This window comes from Suncus etruscus, chromosome 1, assembly GCF_024139225.1.
Source record: "Suncus etruscus isolate mSunEtr1 chromosome 1, mSunEtr1.pri.cur, whole genome shotgun sequence".
NCBI classification, from domain to species: Eukaryota; Metazoa; Chordata; class Mammalia; order Eulipotyphla; family Soricidae; genus Suncus; species Suncus etruscus.
The window spans coordinates 90,024,030-90,039,506 of record NC_064848.1 but is presented as its reverse complement, the minus strand read 5'-3'; positions in this window follow the sequence as shown (position 1 = coordinate 90,039,506).

The following is a 15,477-nucleotide window of genomic DNA, read 5'->3' as shown; positions in this document are numbered from 1 at the left end:
TACATGCACTGTGTTGGTAAATAAACACTGTCCTCTCAGAAATTTCTATATTCCATTTTGTATTTTATTTTCTTTTTGGGTCAACCCAACAGTGCTCATGGCTTACTCCTCACTCTACAATCAAGAATTTCTCTTGTTGGAACTCGGGGCAGTCTTGCAGTGTGCAGGGCAGTCTTACCTGCTGTATTATCTTTCCCAGAGTTTTTAAGATATGGTAAACCTCAAAACAATTTTATATGAGTTTCTGCCATCTTAGAAGAGCCTGAGTAGACTAAATAGGCATAGCAGTACTTAGAAAATTGTTACAAAAATTAATTTGAAAGATAATTGCACACAGTTAATGGCTCATAACTATTCTTTTCTCTCCCATTTTTCTACCAATGATTTGTAGAATGCTAGTGGTCCATGAAGAAGGGCATTGTAGTTAAATAACTTGAAAATGTAAATAGGGTTAAGCAGTAATTTTGCTTAGGTTTTTCTTTTAATTACAAGACCTCAAAGCTTTCTGACATGGTAGCAGTGCTTTTTTTAATCTCTAAAAGAGTATCAGAGTATTGTTTGCAGCATTTCGCAATCAGTTATTTCTGCTGAACCCTTCTAAGGCAGTTCAAAGAATTATATTTTACATGCCCTTGTGTGTGTGTGTGTGTTTGAACATGTGTGAGAAACACTGTTCTAAACTATGATCTTTGTGTATATCACTCTGCCACTATCCCACACCTCCCCCCCCCCATAGCCCTTTTTAATCTAATATCTATTTGAGTCCTGGAAGTTGCTTCTGCAGGGACATTTTTTTGAGCAAATACAAAGAGAGTAGATATTTCTTTTCTGCTTTAAGAAAATGGAGTCAACAAAGAATGAAAGCAATTTTATGTTTTTTGTTTTATTTATGAATCTGGGCATAGTCCTCAGGTTTAAAAACCCTAAGGAATTACTGTGATATAAATACTATAAAAAATACCAAGAAGAAGGAAAAACTGAAGATATTTTGTGGTGAGCCAGGCAGAGTCCAGTGCACTGTTCCTTCTATGAAATTAAATATTTCTGTTTATATGATGGAAAAATCTGTGCTGATTCATTCTCATTAAGACTCTAGCAAGTTCATCAGAAAAAAATACTTTATAGAAACCTTAGGGAAAACTCAACAGGGGGAATTTCCTGTTGGGGGCTGGCAGTGGGGAGAGAGTATTTTCCATTTTTTGAGGTTTGCTTTGTTAATTGGTGTTTGAAGAAACCCCATTTCTTTCATACTTGAAGCTAAGCAGAATTAATGTTAATTAAAAAATCATGTTTGTGTTCCCAGAGCACATTCAAGCAGTTAGTTGGGAAAAGGCTAGTCCAAAACATTTTCTCATAGCCTGTTTTCAAGGAAACTGAAGGGTGAGTAGTATCAATGGGGCAGGACAGGGAGCTGCCAATTTATCTTAAACATAAAGTATCTTTACCAAAAAAACAAACATGTAAAATAAAAAAACACAATGAAGAGTACCAGATGTAATGTGGTTTAAAGAAAATGAACCAGGGGCAGTCTGCCTGGGCACCCACAAGGCAGTATGTTGCTCTGTGTGTGTGTGTGTGTGTGTGTGTGTGTGTGTGTGTGTGTGTGTGTGTGTGTGTGTATGAGAGAGAGAGAGAGAGAGAGAGAGGGAGAGAGAGTGTCATGATGAGTTAAAGATGATGTATTTGGGGTCATCAGAGTTCTGAAGAGTGTACAATTTAAAGCCTTACTATTTGAAAGCAGACTGTTTTTCACTTCCTTATATAAATTTGTAGCAGGGTCCTTCCACTGACTATTCTTTAAGGACTATTTTACTTCATACACAGAGGAGTTCAATAAATAGATACAGTGACTTCAAATCCCTTAGGTCTATAAAAGTCCTTTGGGTATAATTAACTTAGATAGCTCACTAGATCTAAACAACTACCTCAGACAGTACAGGGAGAAAATGCTAAATACTATATATAAATTTCTTCAAGTTCTGGAACTCTTTGGTTATTTTTTTTAAGGTGTGAGTTACATACTATAGGATACGAATGTATAAAATTGAGTTACATTAAGGTACAAGTAAACTATCTCTAGCAGAATTCTGAAACATGAAATGAATTTTAAATCCAATAAAAATAATTATTAGGCTATTTGTTTATTTATGCATTCCTCATTTCTTTCCTATGACATATGAAATGGTTTATAGCTAAGATCACATATAAAATAATTTTGATAAAATAAACTCATGAATTAGAAATAGGAGCCATGGAAGAACACAACAGCAAGTACATTAATTTTGCAGGCTAGTTCAGCTCTTCTGACTGTGCATTGATTTTGATGCTGAGCTTCCTGAAAGGCAGTATTCAAAGAGAAGCGTCATGAATTATTATCATTAGTAATGAAGAGCATATAAACAAATCCCTTTTTGAAGGGTAAGTTTTTCAGTTATTCACTAAATTCTAAAGGAAAAAAATGTCTTTGCATGTGCTTTCCTTTCAGCGCAGAATTTTTCTTTTGAAAATTACTTTTGGCACACAAATGATTTTTGAATACACTTAAACAATAGTAAAATATTCGGATTTAAAAGTTTAGATTTTTCTTCATTCTTTCAACCTTAATCTTTCACCTGAAGCCAATCTCCTTACTTTCTCCTAAGATTCCATTTCTGACCCTTTTTCTAGAACCTACCAAAATCTCCTTCCCCTTTCATGTTCAATATGCATCTATATCTGAGGATTCTTCTTGCACTCACATTTATCAATACTTGAAAATCCTTTTATTTCAATAAAAATAGCTATATATTTTAATAGAACTACAGTAGGAGTTTTATAAAGTTTACCAAAATGTTCTCCTATGTTTGGGTTTATTTTGGGCTTGCGATATTGCAAATGTAATTAATAAATAAACCTTTTTTAACCTTTTTTGCTCAGTAGATATAATAGGTAAATAAAAAAATGTGTCATGGGGAATATGTATAAAACATTGTAAGTTATAAAACTTTGTGTGTGGTGGTGTTCCAGGAGTAAAACTCTTGAGGGAAACTTTTTACATGTTGGTAAAAATATTGCTACAAGAACACTTTTTCTATGTATATACCAATATTTTATATAGATGATATGAATTTCTTTTTTTTGGTTTTTGGGCCACATCCGGTGACGCTCAGAGGCTACTCCTGGCTCTGCACCCAGAAATCACTCCTGGCTTGGGGGACCTTATGGGATGCTTGGATTCGAACAGCAGTTGGTCCTAGGTCAGCAGCGTGCAAGGCAAAAGCCCTACCACTGCGCCACCGATCCAGCCCCAAGATGATATGAATTTTAAGTGTGTTTTAAAATAGACAATTATACCAAAATCTCTCATTTTTATTGAATACTCTTTATGTGTTTATTTATTTACCACTAGCATTCATGAACAAATAAAAAGTATTAGCATGAAAGAAAAGGAAAACTTTCAGAGTTAAGCATCCCTGTTGCTTGACTTCAGCTGTAGAAAAACTACTCTGATTTGATTCCTGGCACTGAATATGGTCTCCAGGATACTACTAGAAGTAGCCTCTGAGCTCTGCTATGTGTGACCCCATCCCCATCCTCCATCAAAAGAAAGCCCCGAACCAACAGCTAAAGGGAGAGTCACTAAAACAAGTACATCTTTTAAAATCTTGAAGCTGTTTCTGATACAATAAATAAACTTTATTCTTAAAAGCCAACATATTTCTAATGCACATCTTACATATTTATTTGCTTTGTAATATTCTTTCTAACTTGATGTTTTCTAAAGTTGATTCCAAGTCCGTTTAAGCTTCCAAAAATCTTCAATATTTAACAAGCTTAATAATTCCATTGATCCAATTGCCCTTTCAGCCTCATATCAACTTCATTTATGAATTATTTCACCCATACTTTGTATAAAGTTGAAGAAGATATAATGGCAACTAATTGCTCAGAAACTCCATAAACACATTTATTTACAAAAAAACAATCATTATAGCTTTAGAAAACTAGTATAGCAGTTAGGGCACACTTGCCTTGCCATAGCCGACCCAAGTTTGACCCCCCACATCTAATATATTCCCCAGAATATATTGTGATCTCTGAGTGCAGAGACAGGAGTAATCCCTGAATCATTAGTGAGATTCTTCTCAGAAATGGGCTGTGATAATTAAATGTGGTAATTCTTTTTTTTTTTTTTTTTTTTTTTTTTGGTATTTGGGTCACACCCAGCAGCTCTCAGGGGTTACTACTGGCTCTACGCTCAGAAATCGCTCCTGGCAGGCTTGGGGGACCATATGGGATGCTGGGATTTGAACCACCGACCTGCTGCATGCAAGGCAAACACCTTACCTCCATGCTATCTCTCCGGCCTCTAAATGTGGTAATTCTTACATGGAACTTATTCCACTACCTTAAGGTAAAACCCAATTCTAGATATCTATCAATAGTAAATCCAGATACGAAGAAACAACTGAAGTTCTCTGAAGCAAAAGTGCATTGAAGACTGACTCTTCAGTAAAATAAATGTAAACCAATGAGGGCTGGAAAATAGCACAGAGGGTAGGGCATTTCCTTGTTTGAGGCTGAACTGGTTTCCATCCCTGGCATCCTAAATGGTCCCTCGAGGCTGCCAGGAGTGATTTCTGAGCACAGAACCCGGAATAACCCCTGAGCACTGCTAAATGTGTCCCCAAAATAAAGTAAAAATGGAAGACTACTATCTTCAATTCCATCATCATCTCTAATGCCTCCAATTTGTACATTATGACTAAAATGTACATTTATTCCTTCACCAAATAAGCTCAGGAAGGTGTGTAAGCTACCGTATTTGCCAGCGTATAAAACGACTGGGCATATAAGACAACCCCCTAATTTTGCAGTTAAAACATAGGTTTAGGCCTATATTCGCTGTATCAGACAGAACGTTCCTATGTACCACAGTGAGCCAATCACAACAAGCAAAGGTTCAAAGGTTATACTGTCATAGACTTCCTCTCTGACTCTGGCCAATCTGAGCAGGCTTTTTACAGTATGAATTCGGTACAGAACATTGTCTAATTTGCATGCATAAAAAGCTTGCTTGGATTGGCTGAGCTAGAGAGGCGGTCTGAGCAGCCTGGCATTGATTGGTGCAGGATCGAGTTGGAAAATTCGTTTTGTGCCAATATTCAGACAATTTTCGTTTAGCGGCATATTGAAACATTTTTCGGGATATAATCGGAATATAAAATGACTGTGCAAGCAGCCAATCCAGGACCTAAGGTGGTTGGTTCGAATCCCGGTGTCCCATATGGTCCCCCGTGCCTGCCAGGAGCTATTTCTGAGCAGACAGCCAGGAGTAACCCCTGAGCACCGCAGGGTGTGGCCCAAAAACTAAAAAAAAAAAAAAAAAAAAAAAAAAAGACAACCTCCGATTTTTGGTTGACTATTTTTGTTTCAAAAGTCGTCTTATACGCCGGAAAATACGGTACTTTGGGGCAGGCGTTGGCCACATTCAGCATTTCTCAGGACTTAGTCATAGTTCTGTACTCAATAATCACTCCTTGTGGTATTCTAATGACCATCAGGGTGCCAGAAACCGAACCCATGTTGGCTTCATGCAAGGGAAGCACCCTACCCACTGTACTATTGCTCTAGTTCCTATAAACTATTTTTAAGCTAGAGTAAACATGAGAGCAAAAGTACTTTCAGATTTGGTCCAATCGTTGTAAAATGAATGGTGTCAGAAATCACGCAATAGATTAATCACTCTCTAAAAGTTTGTAAAATATTTATTTGATAATATTTTTACTTACTTATCAAGAGTTAATCCAGCACATTCTACAAATTTTTTTTGTGCTGTGAGCAAAGCAATGCAGTCTGGAAAAGCATGTATTTAACTCTTTATAAGTGTAGTTTCTGAAATATGACATCCACCTTTTAGATAGTGCAAGATATAGTTTTTTATATTGTGCAAGATATAGTTTCCTAGACATAGTATATCAAAGTACCACAAACTTAGAGGTTTATAAAGCAATCAAAGTATTCTTTCACTGAGACTTCAATTTCAGAATTCAGGCACTGGAAATAACAACTTACTGGGGAAGTTTTCAGGAGGATCACTTTTTACTTCTTGGGTTTGGTGGTTGCTGGCATTCCTAAGGTTTCTTATCTTATAAACTGCATGAAAATCTCTACCTCCTGTGTAGAGGACATTATTTCCTCTCCACATTTTCTTTGTATACAAATACTAAGCATTGAACATCAGTCATTAGGAAATATTCTAATATGTAAGACTTTATCTTACCTTTATTACATCTACAAAGACCCTTTATCAGTAATTAGGACATTTCATTTTGGTGAACACAATTTATTTAAAAGCTCAGAAATGGCCTGTCTGATATGCTTCTTGGATAAATTTCTCTGCCAGACTCTTACTAACCTCTTGCCATTCATTCTGTCTCTTTCTCCAACTGTTTCTCTAAATACAGTTCAGAGCAACTTTTTTGAAGTAGGAAAAACTTCCCCCAGGTTGTTCTTATAATGAACAATATGTGTATTTGCCAATAATCTCAGGGCTACCCACAGAGGGACAGAACTTTATCCTTATTTGTTCTTCCTGACAATAATCTTCTGGTCCATCATATCCCAAATATCTGTGTCTCAACCTCTTCTCTCTTTCATTTGGTGACTCTTCATGTTGTCAGCATATTTTTCAGGGTTCTTACCAAAGAAGACACGCTAACATTCCATAAATTACAATCCAGTTTTTGAACCCAGACAGGTTCCAGACAGTCAAGACCACTTCCTCCTTGGCCGAATCAATTACTCGAGTTACTGCTTTGAATACAATTAGTAAACTTGGGCCTGACTACATGAAAGGCAGCGTTATATTTTTATATTTGTTCTTTTGCATTATAAATCCTAAGGGATAGTCTATTCATGCCTCACTAGGGCCATACCTGAAATACTACTGGGAGGGAGCTTTACTCATATTTACTGACAGATTAACTGCTGTCTATTTCTGGCACTGAAAGGTCATCTTCCCTGTGAACTTGAACAAATAGCTCTTAGCTATAAAATAATATGCTTATTACTTGTGGATGTTGTAGCCTTAACAAGGTTGTTACCAACTGATTATGTATCAGTCTGCTTATGAAGCATTTTATGTTTATTTTTATTGCTATGCTTCAGTCCTATTAGGAGGTTTTTGTTTGTTTGCTTCGTTTGTTTTGGGGCCCACACCTGGCAGCACTGAAGGGTTACTCCTGGCTCTTCACTCAGAAATTACTCCTAGCCGACTGGGGATGCCAGATCAAACCTAGGCCAGCCTCAGGAGGCATTTTTTTTTTATTTGTTAAGACACCTATTTTCTAAATACAATACTATTATGCTAAAATATATTGGTACCCTATAGTTTAAGCAAATGATAAAAGTCCAAAATATACTTTATATGGTTCCCATTTTGAAGAAGAAAAGACTAGACATTTAATGATTAACAGAGTTCTGCTTATTTTATGAATAAAGCAATTTATTGAATAAAATGTTCTTGGGTAAATCTAGACATTATCACAGATAAGACTACAAACTAATATTAACTATTTTCTGCATACTACTTTAACAATATTGCCTTTATTTTGTTTTATTGTGATAAGACATTGAACATGATATCTAGACTTTTGAAGTTTAAGTCATTTGAAATCAATAGTATGGTTGAGAATTGGTATGTACAATGTACAGAGATACACTGTATAGAATATTTACAGCACTTAATCATTTGACTTACTGAAAGCTTATGCCTATTTATAAATAAGTGAAAACATGTAGTATGTCTTTCTGTGACTGACTTCACAACATACTATTCTCAACATCTATGTTCTCATATATTGCAGAATTACAGTTTTAAAGCTAGGATAGTACTATATTTTATATGTATATAAAATAGTTTATATTTGTTTTATAAAACTATTATGTATTTTTCAAGATTTTTTACTCAGGCACCATTGATTGACAAGAGTTCTCTATCTTTTCTATTCTTAATAGTTATGTAATAAATAGTTATGCTATTATATCTTCAATATTTTGATTTCAGTATCTTTCATTTTTCTAACTTTAATTCTTTTTTTGTGGGGAATCTTCCATGACCGAATGGTGCTAGGGGCTTCCAAGGCCATAGCAAATGGTTCTTTGGACATGTCTAAGTGTCACTTCAGTATCACTTGTGAGTGAACAGTGTTGATCAGGGAACTGAACAGTGATTGATCAGGTCAGTCACATGGTTGGCATATGCCTTAACCCCTAAATTATGTCTCCATGCTTTAAACTTTTTCTCATAGGGCCTGCATCACATTAGCAATTGCATTAGCAAGTGTGTGAGGATTCCAGTTTGTTCATTTGCTTACAAAAGCGTCTTTTTAAAGTTTTTTTCTATTGGCTGCATATTATTTCATTGTGTAGATGTATTACAGTTTCTTTAGTCACTCATCTGTTTTTTGGGCATCTGGATTGTTTCGAGATTCTGACTATCAAACACATGCCTTTTAAAAAATAAAATAATAGGGGCTGGAGCAGTGGCACAAGCGGTAAGGCCTTGCACACACTAGGCTTTGATCCCCCAGAGTCCTGCATGGTCCCACAAGCCAGGAGTAATTTCTGAGTGCATAGCTAGGAGTAACCTCTGAGCTTCACCTGGTGTGGTCGAAAACCAAAAATAAATAAATAAGTAAATAAAATAAAATAAAATAATAATTTTGATTGGTAGGAATTGTTATGGTTTTTATTTACATTTATTTATTCTTCTCTTTCCCTCCTTTGTTGCTATTGTTGCAATAACTGGGGGTTACTTTACATGCTTGTTCATGGTGTTCTCTCACACACTTGACTTCAGTGTTCACTAGAAGTCACACAACTGCTGTAGTACTCACACACTTGACAGGAATCACACACACTTTTAATTGGAGTGTTGATAAAGAAGCTTTCTGGGAATCACACTTCCTTAATTGTGGTGTTCACATACATATTTGTTGGAGTCACACATCTGGTTGAGGTGCACACAAATTTTTATTTGCAGTGCTAGCTTACTACTATTGGTGGTGGGGTGATACATTTAGCTGTGGTGTTCACATACTCCTGGCTAATGCACTGAAGATGGCATGTTCTGTTTCCATGCTATGGGATTCAAACAACAGAGTTACTGGGACTTGACCAAGCACATGTGGCAGCACCAAAGATCAAAGTTGCCTCTTCATATTTATTGCAAAGCAGGCACTTTCCCCCACTGCACCTCCCCAAGGATCTTTATTTGAATTTCCCTGAGACTGGTGATGCAAAGATTTTTTTATACAGCTATTGGCTATGTATGTCTTTTTAGAATAATAGTGTTTCAAGTTCCCAGTCCATTTTAATTGAGTTATTAGATTTTTAAAACATATTTTGATGAGCAAAATTCTATAAGATAATTTTAAATATAATGTCTTCCATTCTGTAGGTTGTCTTTTTTATACTTTTTATTATGCTGAAGTTGTGTAATTTGATGTAGTCTCACTTGTTTGATTTTGTATTTGTTGTGACTGATTTCAGTATCAAATTCGTGAAATTTTTACAAAAGTCAGAGTTATAAAAATGTTTCTGCTATACTATGGACTATCTTCCTACCAGTTCTTTTTTGGAAATCGCTAGCTTGAAATCTTTAATCTGTAGAGATGTATCCATCCCTCCTCTCCTTTGGTTACTATTTGCACAAAATATCTTTTTCTATTTCTTCACTTTGGGTGGGGGATGGGACACAAGGATCAAAACCAGGGTATCAAACAGGTAGACCATATACTCTACCATTCTACTGCAGAGCTCCATCCCTGACCTATTCTGTCACTTTCCATATATATATATATATATATATATATATATATATATATATATATATATATATGTCTTTAAATAGGAAATAAATGTCTGTACATAGCATATAATTAGCTGCTATTGTAGTTTTTGTTTATTTGCTTTTCCCCATTCAGCATTTTATGTTTTGATCAGGAAGTCTAAGCATTTACATTTAAGGTAATTATTGAGAGAAATGGTTTTCCTGTTGCTGTTTTGTAAGTTATTTTGTAGTCTGACACTTCCTTAATCTGTCGTATCTTTCCTTATTGCCTTTCTCTGAGTTTCTTGATTTTTATTGATATTAACTAAACTCATTTCTCTTTCCTTTAGTTTAACTTCTAAAGGTTTTTTATATGGTTGTAGATTTACATAAAACATCTGGTTATATTAATCTATTTTAATTTAATAACTTTAGTTTAATTGTGTTCAAAAGCTCTATACGAACACCCACTTTTTGTTATAGCTGTGAAAATTTACACTTAAGTATATTGTTCCCATTCAAATGTATTTTTAGTCTTAATACATTTGTTTTTACATTAGAGGGATCTACCCATCACTACTACAGTAATACTATATTCTGTACTTGGTGTTGTTTATCTTTACCAACCAACATTATCATAATTTAACTTCATCATAATCATCTAGGACATTCCCACATAGATATGAAGAATCTGAGGCTCAGAAAAATTTGGAGATTTGCCTAAATTTTCACCTAGGAATGAAAGTGAAATGCACTGATTTAGGTCTGTTTAACTACAAAACTTCATGACAGTCTCATTTGCTAAGGCTAGATGCCAAATACTGAAGCATGATATTATTGTCTAGATTTCTTTATTGGTGTTGAATTAGACGTGTTCAAAGTCTCCTGCTAATGCATGAATAGTTTCTAGTTAGTGTACCTAAGGCATAATAATCTAACATCTGTGCTTTATAGCATAGTCTGCTTTTTTTCATTTTATAATATGTTCCTGTGCTCCTATATCTATGTCTGCATTTGGTATCAGTGTGATCTTAGCTTCATAGAAACTGATTGGGAGTGTTTTTGTTTTTTTGTTTTTGTTTTTTAGTTTCCTGGAAAAGCTTGAAAAGAATTGACAGGAGGCCATCTTAATGGTTTGAAAAAAAAATTCACTAGAGAATCTATCTGAGCCTGGGCTTTTGTTATAGGGGAGTCTTTTGATTAACATTTCAATTTTCTCAATATGAAAAATTGTCCTCATTCTCATTTATTTGCCAGAGTCTTTTGATTTCCTTTCTAGCCCACTGGTTGTTCGGTAGTGAGCTGTTTAATTTCTAGATGTTAAAGATATTTCTCTATTTCTGTTTGTAATTCACTTTCATTTTCTATGAATAATGGTGTGAGAAGATAGTTGACACAATTTCTATCTTCTTCATATAATAGAGGAACGTTTCATGGCTCAGTCTATCTTGGAGAATTCCCTTGTGCACTGGAGAAGAATGAATATTTGGTTTGGAGGGGATGAAAAGCCCTATATATCTACTAAGTCACTCCCATTTCTTCTCTCATAGTCCCTATATCCTTGTTAAGTTTTATCCTGGTTGATCAAGAGTTGACAGAATGGTGTTTAAATTTCTCACTACTATTGTATTTCTATAAATATCTTTTTTCAGGTCCATTAGCAGTTGTTTAAGAATTTTGCAGACTCCTCATTATGTATATATATGTTTAGGAGTATAATTTCTTCCTGATGTACATATTCACTTATTATTAAGAAATGACCCTCTCTGTCTCCTATAAACTTTTTAAGGTGGAAGTCTGCCATTTAATATTTGTTTGACCATCCCAGCCTTTTTAAGAAAGTGGTTTTCTTGATGGATTGTTTCCCAAACTCTGACTTTGAGTCTGTGTTTGCTCTGATTATTTAAATGTGTTTCTTGCAGGCAGTAGAATGGTGAATTCAAATTTCTAAACCATTTGCCATTCTGTATCTCTTGATTGATGCATTTAGTTCATGACATTGAGAGAGATGCTTGTCATAGGATTTTATGCCATATTTTCTGATAGAAGTTTGTGTGTTTGTGGGGTCTGTCTTGCCTTAAAGTAGCCCCTTCAGTTCTTATTTTAAGATTTGTTTGAGTTTGTAAAATTCTTGAGCTGTTGTTGATCTGTGAAGCTGTGTATCCTTTCAAACCTGAATAAAAGTCAGGCTGGATGAAATATTCTTAGTGAGGTGTTTATTTCATTGTTGTTGTTTTTTTTCACTATGTCACACCACTGCCTTTGGGCCTGCAGGGTTGCTTGTGATAAATCTGATGTTAATAGTAAGGATATATCTTTGTATGTAATTTCCTTTATGACCTCACTGCTTTCAGTATTGATCTCTATCAGTGGTTTTCATCATTGTGAGTAGACTCTGCCTTGGGGTGCTTTTATTTGTATCTCTTGTAGCGAATAATCTTCAGGCATACAGGATATAGGTGCATGTACCCTTAGCTCTGGGAACTTCTCAGTAACAATGTCTTTGACTGTTACTTCTTCATAGAAATTTTCTTCCTGGCATTTTGGGACCCCAATGATTCTTATACTGTTTTTATTGAATTTATCCCAAAGTTCTATTGTCATGTGTTCATTTATTTAGAAGATTTTTTTTGTCTTCTGTTCATTTAAGGCTCTTTTCTATCTTCTGCTGCTGTTTATATATGAGCTCACAGATTCTTTCCTCAACAGCTATTACTCTACTGTTGAGACCTTCCAGTGAAATTTTTATTTTGTCTATCAAGTTTTTCAGTTCTGTCACTTTTTTTTTTTTTTTGGTTTTTCGGGCCACACCCATTTGATGCTCAGGGGTTACTCCTGGCTAAGTGCTCAGAAATTGCCCCTGGCTTGGGGGAACCATATGGGACACTGGGGAATCAAACCACAGTCCTTCCTTGGCTAGTGCTTGCAAGGCAGACACCTTACTTCTAGCGCCACCTCGCCAGCCCCAGTTCTGTCGCTTCTGTAGAAGTTTTCTAATTTTTACTCTCATATCCTCTTGTGTCTTTTTTTTTTTTTTTTTTTTGGGTCTCACCCGGCAGTTGCTCAGGAGTTACTCCTGGCTCCATGCTCAGAAGTTGCTCTTAGCAAGCACGGGGGACCATATGGGACGCCGGGATTCAAACCGATGACCTTCTGCATGAGAGGCAAATGCCTTACCTCCATGCTATCTCTCCGGCCCTTGTGTCTTTTTTGAGGGGGTGTCTTTGGGCCACACCCGGTGACACTCAGAGGTTACTCCTGGCTATGCGCTCAAAAATCACTCATGGCTCAAGGGACCATATGGGATGCTAGGGATCGAACCCAGGTCTGCCTTGGGTCAGCTGCATGCAAGGCAAACGCCATACCTCTGTGCTATTGTTCCGGCCCTCTTCTTGGGTCTAGTGGCTCTCTATTTCATGGTTTCTTTGAGTTCCTTGGACATCCTCAGCATTTCCTCTTAATCCCTTATCAGAGAGAGTATATAGGTTTCTGACAATAGTTGGGTCTTCAGAATTACCATCTTCATTCACTAATCATCATGAGGTTCTGCATTGCTTTTTATTGTGACTTTCCCATTGTGACTTTTCCATAACTTTCCCACCGTGACTTTTGAAATGTGGTGGTGTTTTATATGTGTTGTTGAATGGCTCGTTGCCTAGAAGAAATGTGTGGCCATCAAGCAAAGGGGACCTAGTATGAAAATGGCTTTTCTGAATAATACAGAGGAACTTCTGTCTATATATCTGCCTGCATTTCTTTCTTCCCATTTTTTAAGTTGGGCTACCAGTTGTCTTATTGTTGAGTTTTATGAGTGCTTTATATATCTTGGATATTAGTTCTTTATCTGAGGTCTTATGTCTGAATATTTTCTCCCATACATTTGGGCATCTTTTTATTTTAGCCTAAGATTCTTTTGCTATAAACCCTTTTTAATTAGATGTAGTTGAATTTATTTATTTTTGTTTGTTTTTTTTTGTCAATAAAATATAATCATTGAAGATATCTGTTGAGGTCCATAATTCACAGAGTTCTGGATATATGCTCATCAGTTCACTTCAAGGTCTTTAATCCACTTTGAATTTATATTAGTGTATGATGTAAAATATGAAACCCAAAACCCTATCATTAGACAATAACTGACCATTTTATTCATTTTTCTAATCCTCAAAATTATATTGTATGTCTCTATGTATTTGAAAACTCTGGATCCTACATATCTACGTGTGGAATCATACATATTTTCCATTAGTGTATGGCTTATTCCACTTAGAACACTGTCTTCAAGATTTATTCACATTAAATAATGTATTAGAACTTATCTATTTTAAAGAGTGCATAACATTTTATTGCATGTGTATTGCATTCCTCAACAGATTTTTACCTCTATTTCCCATAATACCTGTTCAGTGATTATATAACCAAACAAATGCAAAGCAACGTAATTAAATGATACAGGCTCAATATGTATACCACATGATACAATATTGCAATGTTGGAAAGAATGATGAATCAGAAATGAGAAGTAATGGGCTTATTCTCAGTCTGTTGTATAATTTCTGGGTGGCTTTTGAAATTCTCTGACCTAAATTTAGCTAATCTAAAAATAAGGCTAAAAATAAGGCCTTTATGTCACTAAATTCAAAGTTTTTTTTTTTTATAAATCAAATCAATGTCAATAATGAAAGTGAATTTGAAGCCATTGTGATAAAGAGAGAATAAGGTTTTTTTTAAATAAGTGACTTTTAAAGCTTTCCAATTTGAACAACAAGGAGATCTGGAGACAGCTTATACTGTGAGCAAGTTTACCATGCATTAGATACTTCTATGCTGAATGTCCTATAGTTTACTATTCAGGACAGAATCTTAGAAAATTCTTAGAGTATAACTTAATTACTATCTACTTGACTTCAGAGATCCTTTATATCTTATTTAAAAAAGAAAACAGTCCCACAGACTATTTCAAAAAAGGGAATTAAAATTTGGTATTTATATATATTGCTTATTGTTATGTTATTCTCTTTTTTTTCTTTTCAGTTTCCATTTATAAGTAACAATGATTCAATACTTTTTACCCTTGGAGAGATGTTTGTTCCCAAGTGCAATTAAGGACTGCCCCAGAAAGTAAACAGTGAGGATGTGGTAGGGATTGATTACATTCCTTTTACTGCAATATGGCTAGTGAAGGGCATGGAAAGGAAGGAAAGGATTTTGAAGACCTCATCTTCCCACACTTCCTAAATTTCATCCTCAATCTTAGTAGATATTTGTATTTTTAAATACTCTTCCATAGGTTTTAAGCAAATAAATCAACATACATTGTTTTTTTTTTGTTTTTTTTTTGTTTTTTTTTTTTGAAGCCACACCTAGTATTGCTCTATGCTCAGAGATTACTCCTAGCAGGGTTGAGGGGATCATATGGGATCCTGGGGGTTGAAACTGGCTTAGCTGGAAAAAAGACAAGTATCTTACCGCTGTACTATTTTTCTGGATCTCAGTTTTCCCCCAATTTTACTTATGCATGTGTTTAAAAAATTACTTGGTATATATAATTGTCTTATAAACACATAGCAGTTTATTTCTCTAGTTTCACTGATTTTAATTTTTGTACGTATGTACCTGTGTGTATTGTATGTGCATTTTGTATATATGTGAGAATGTTTTAA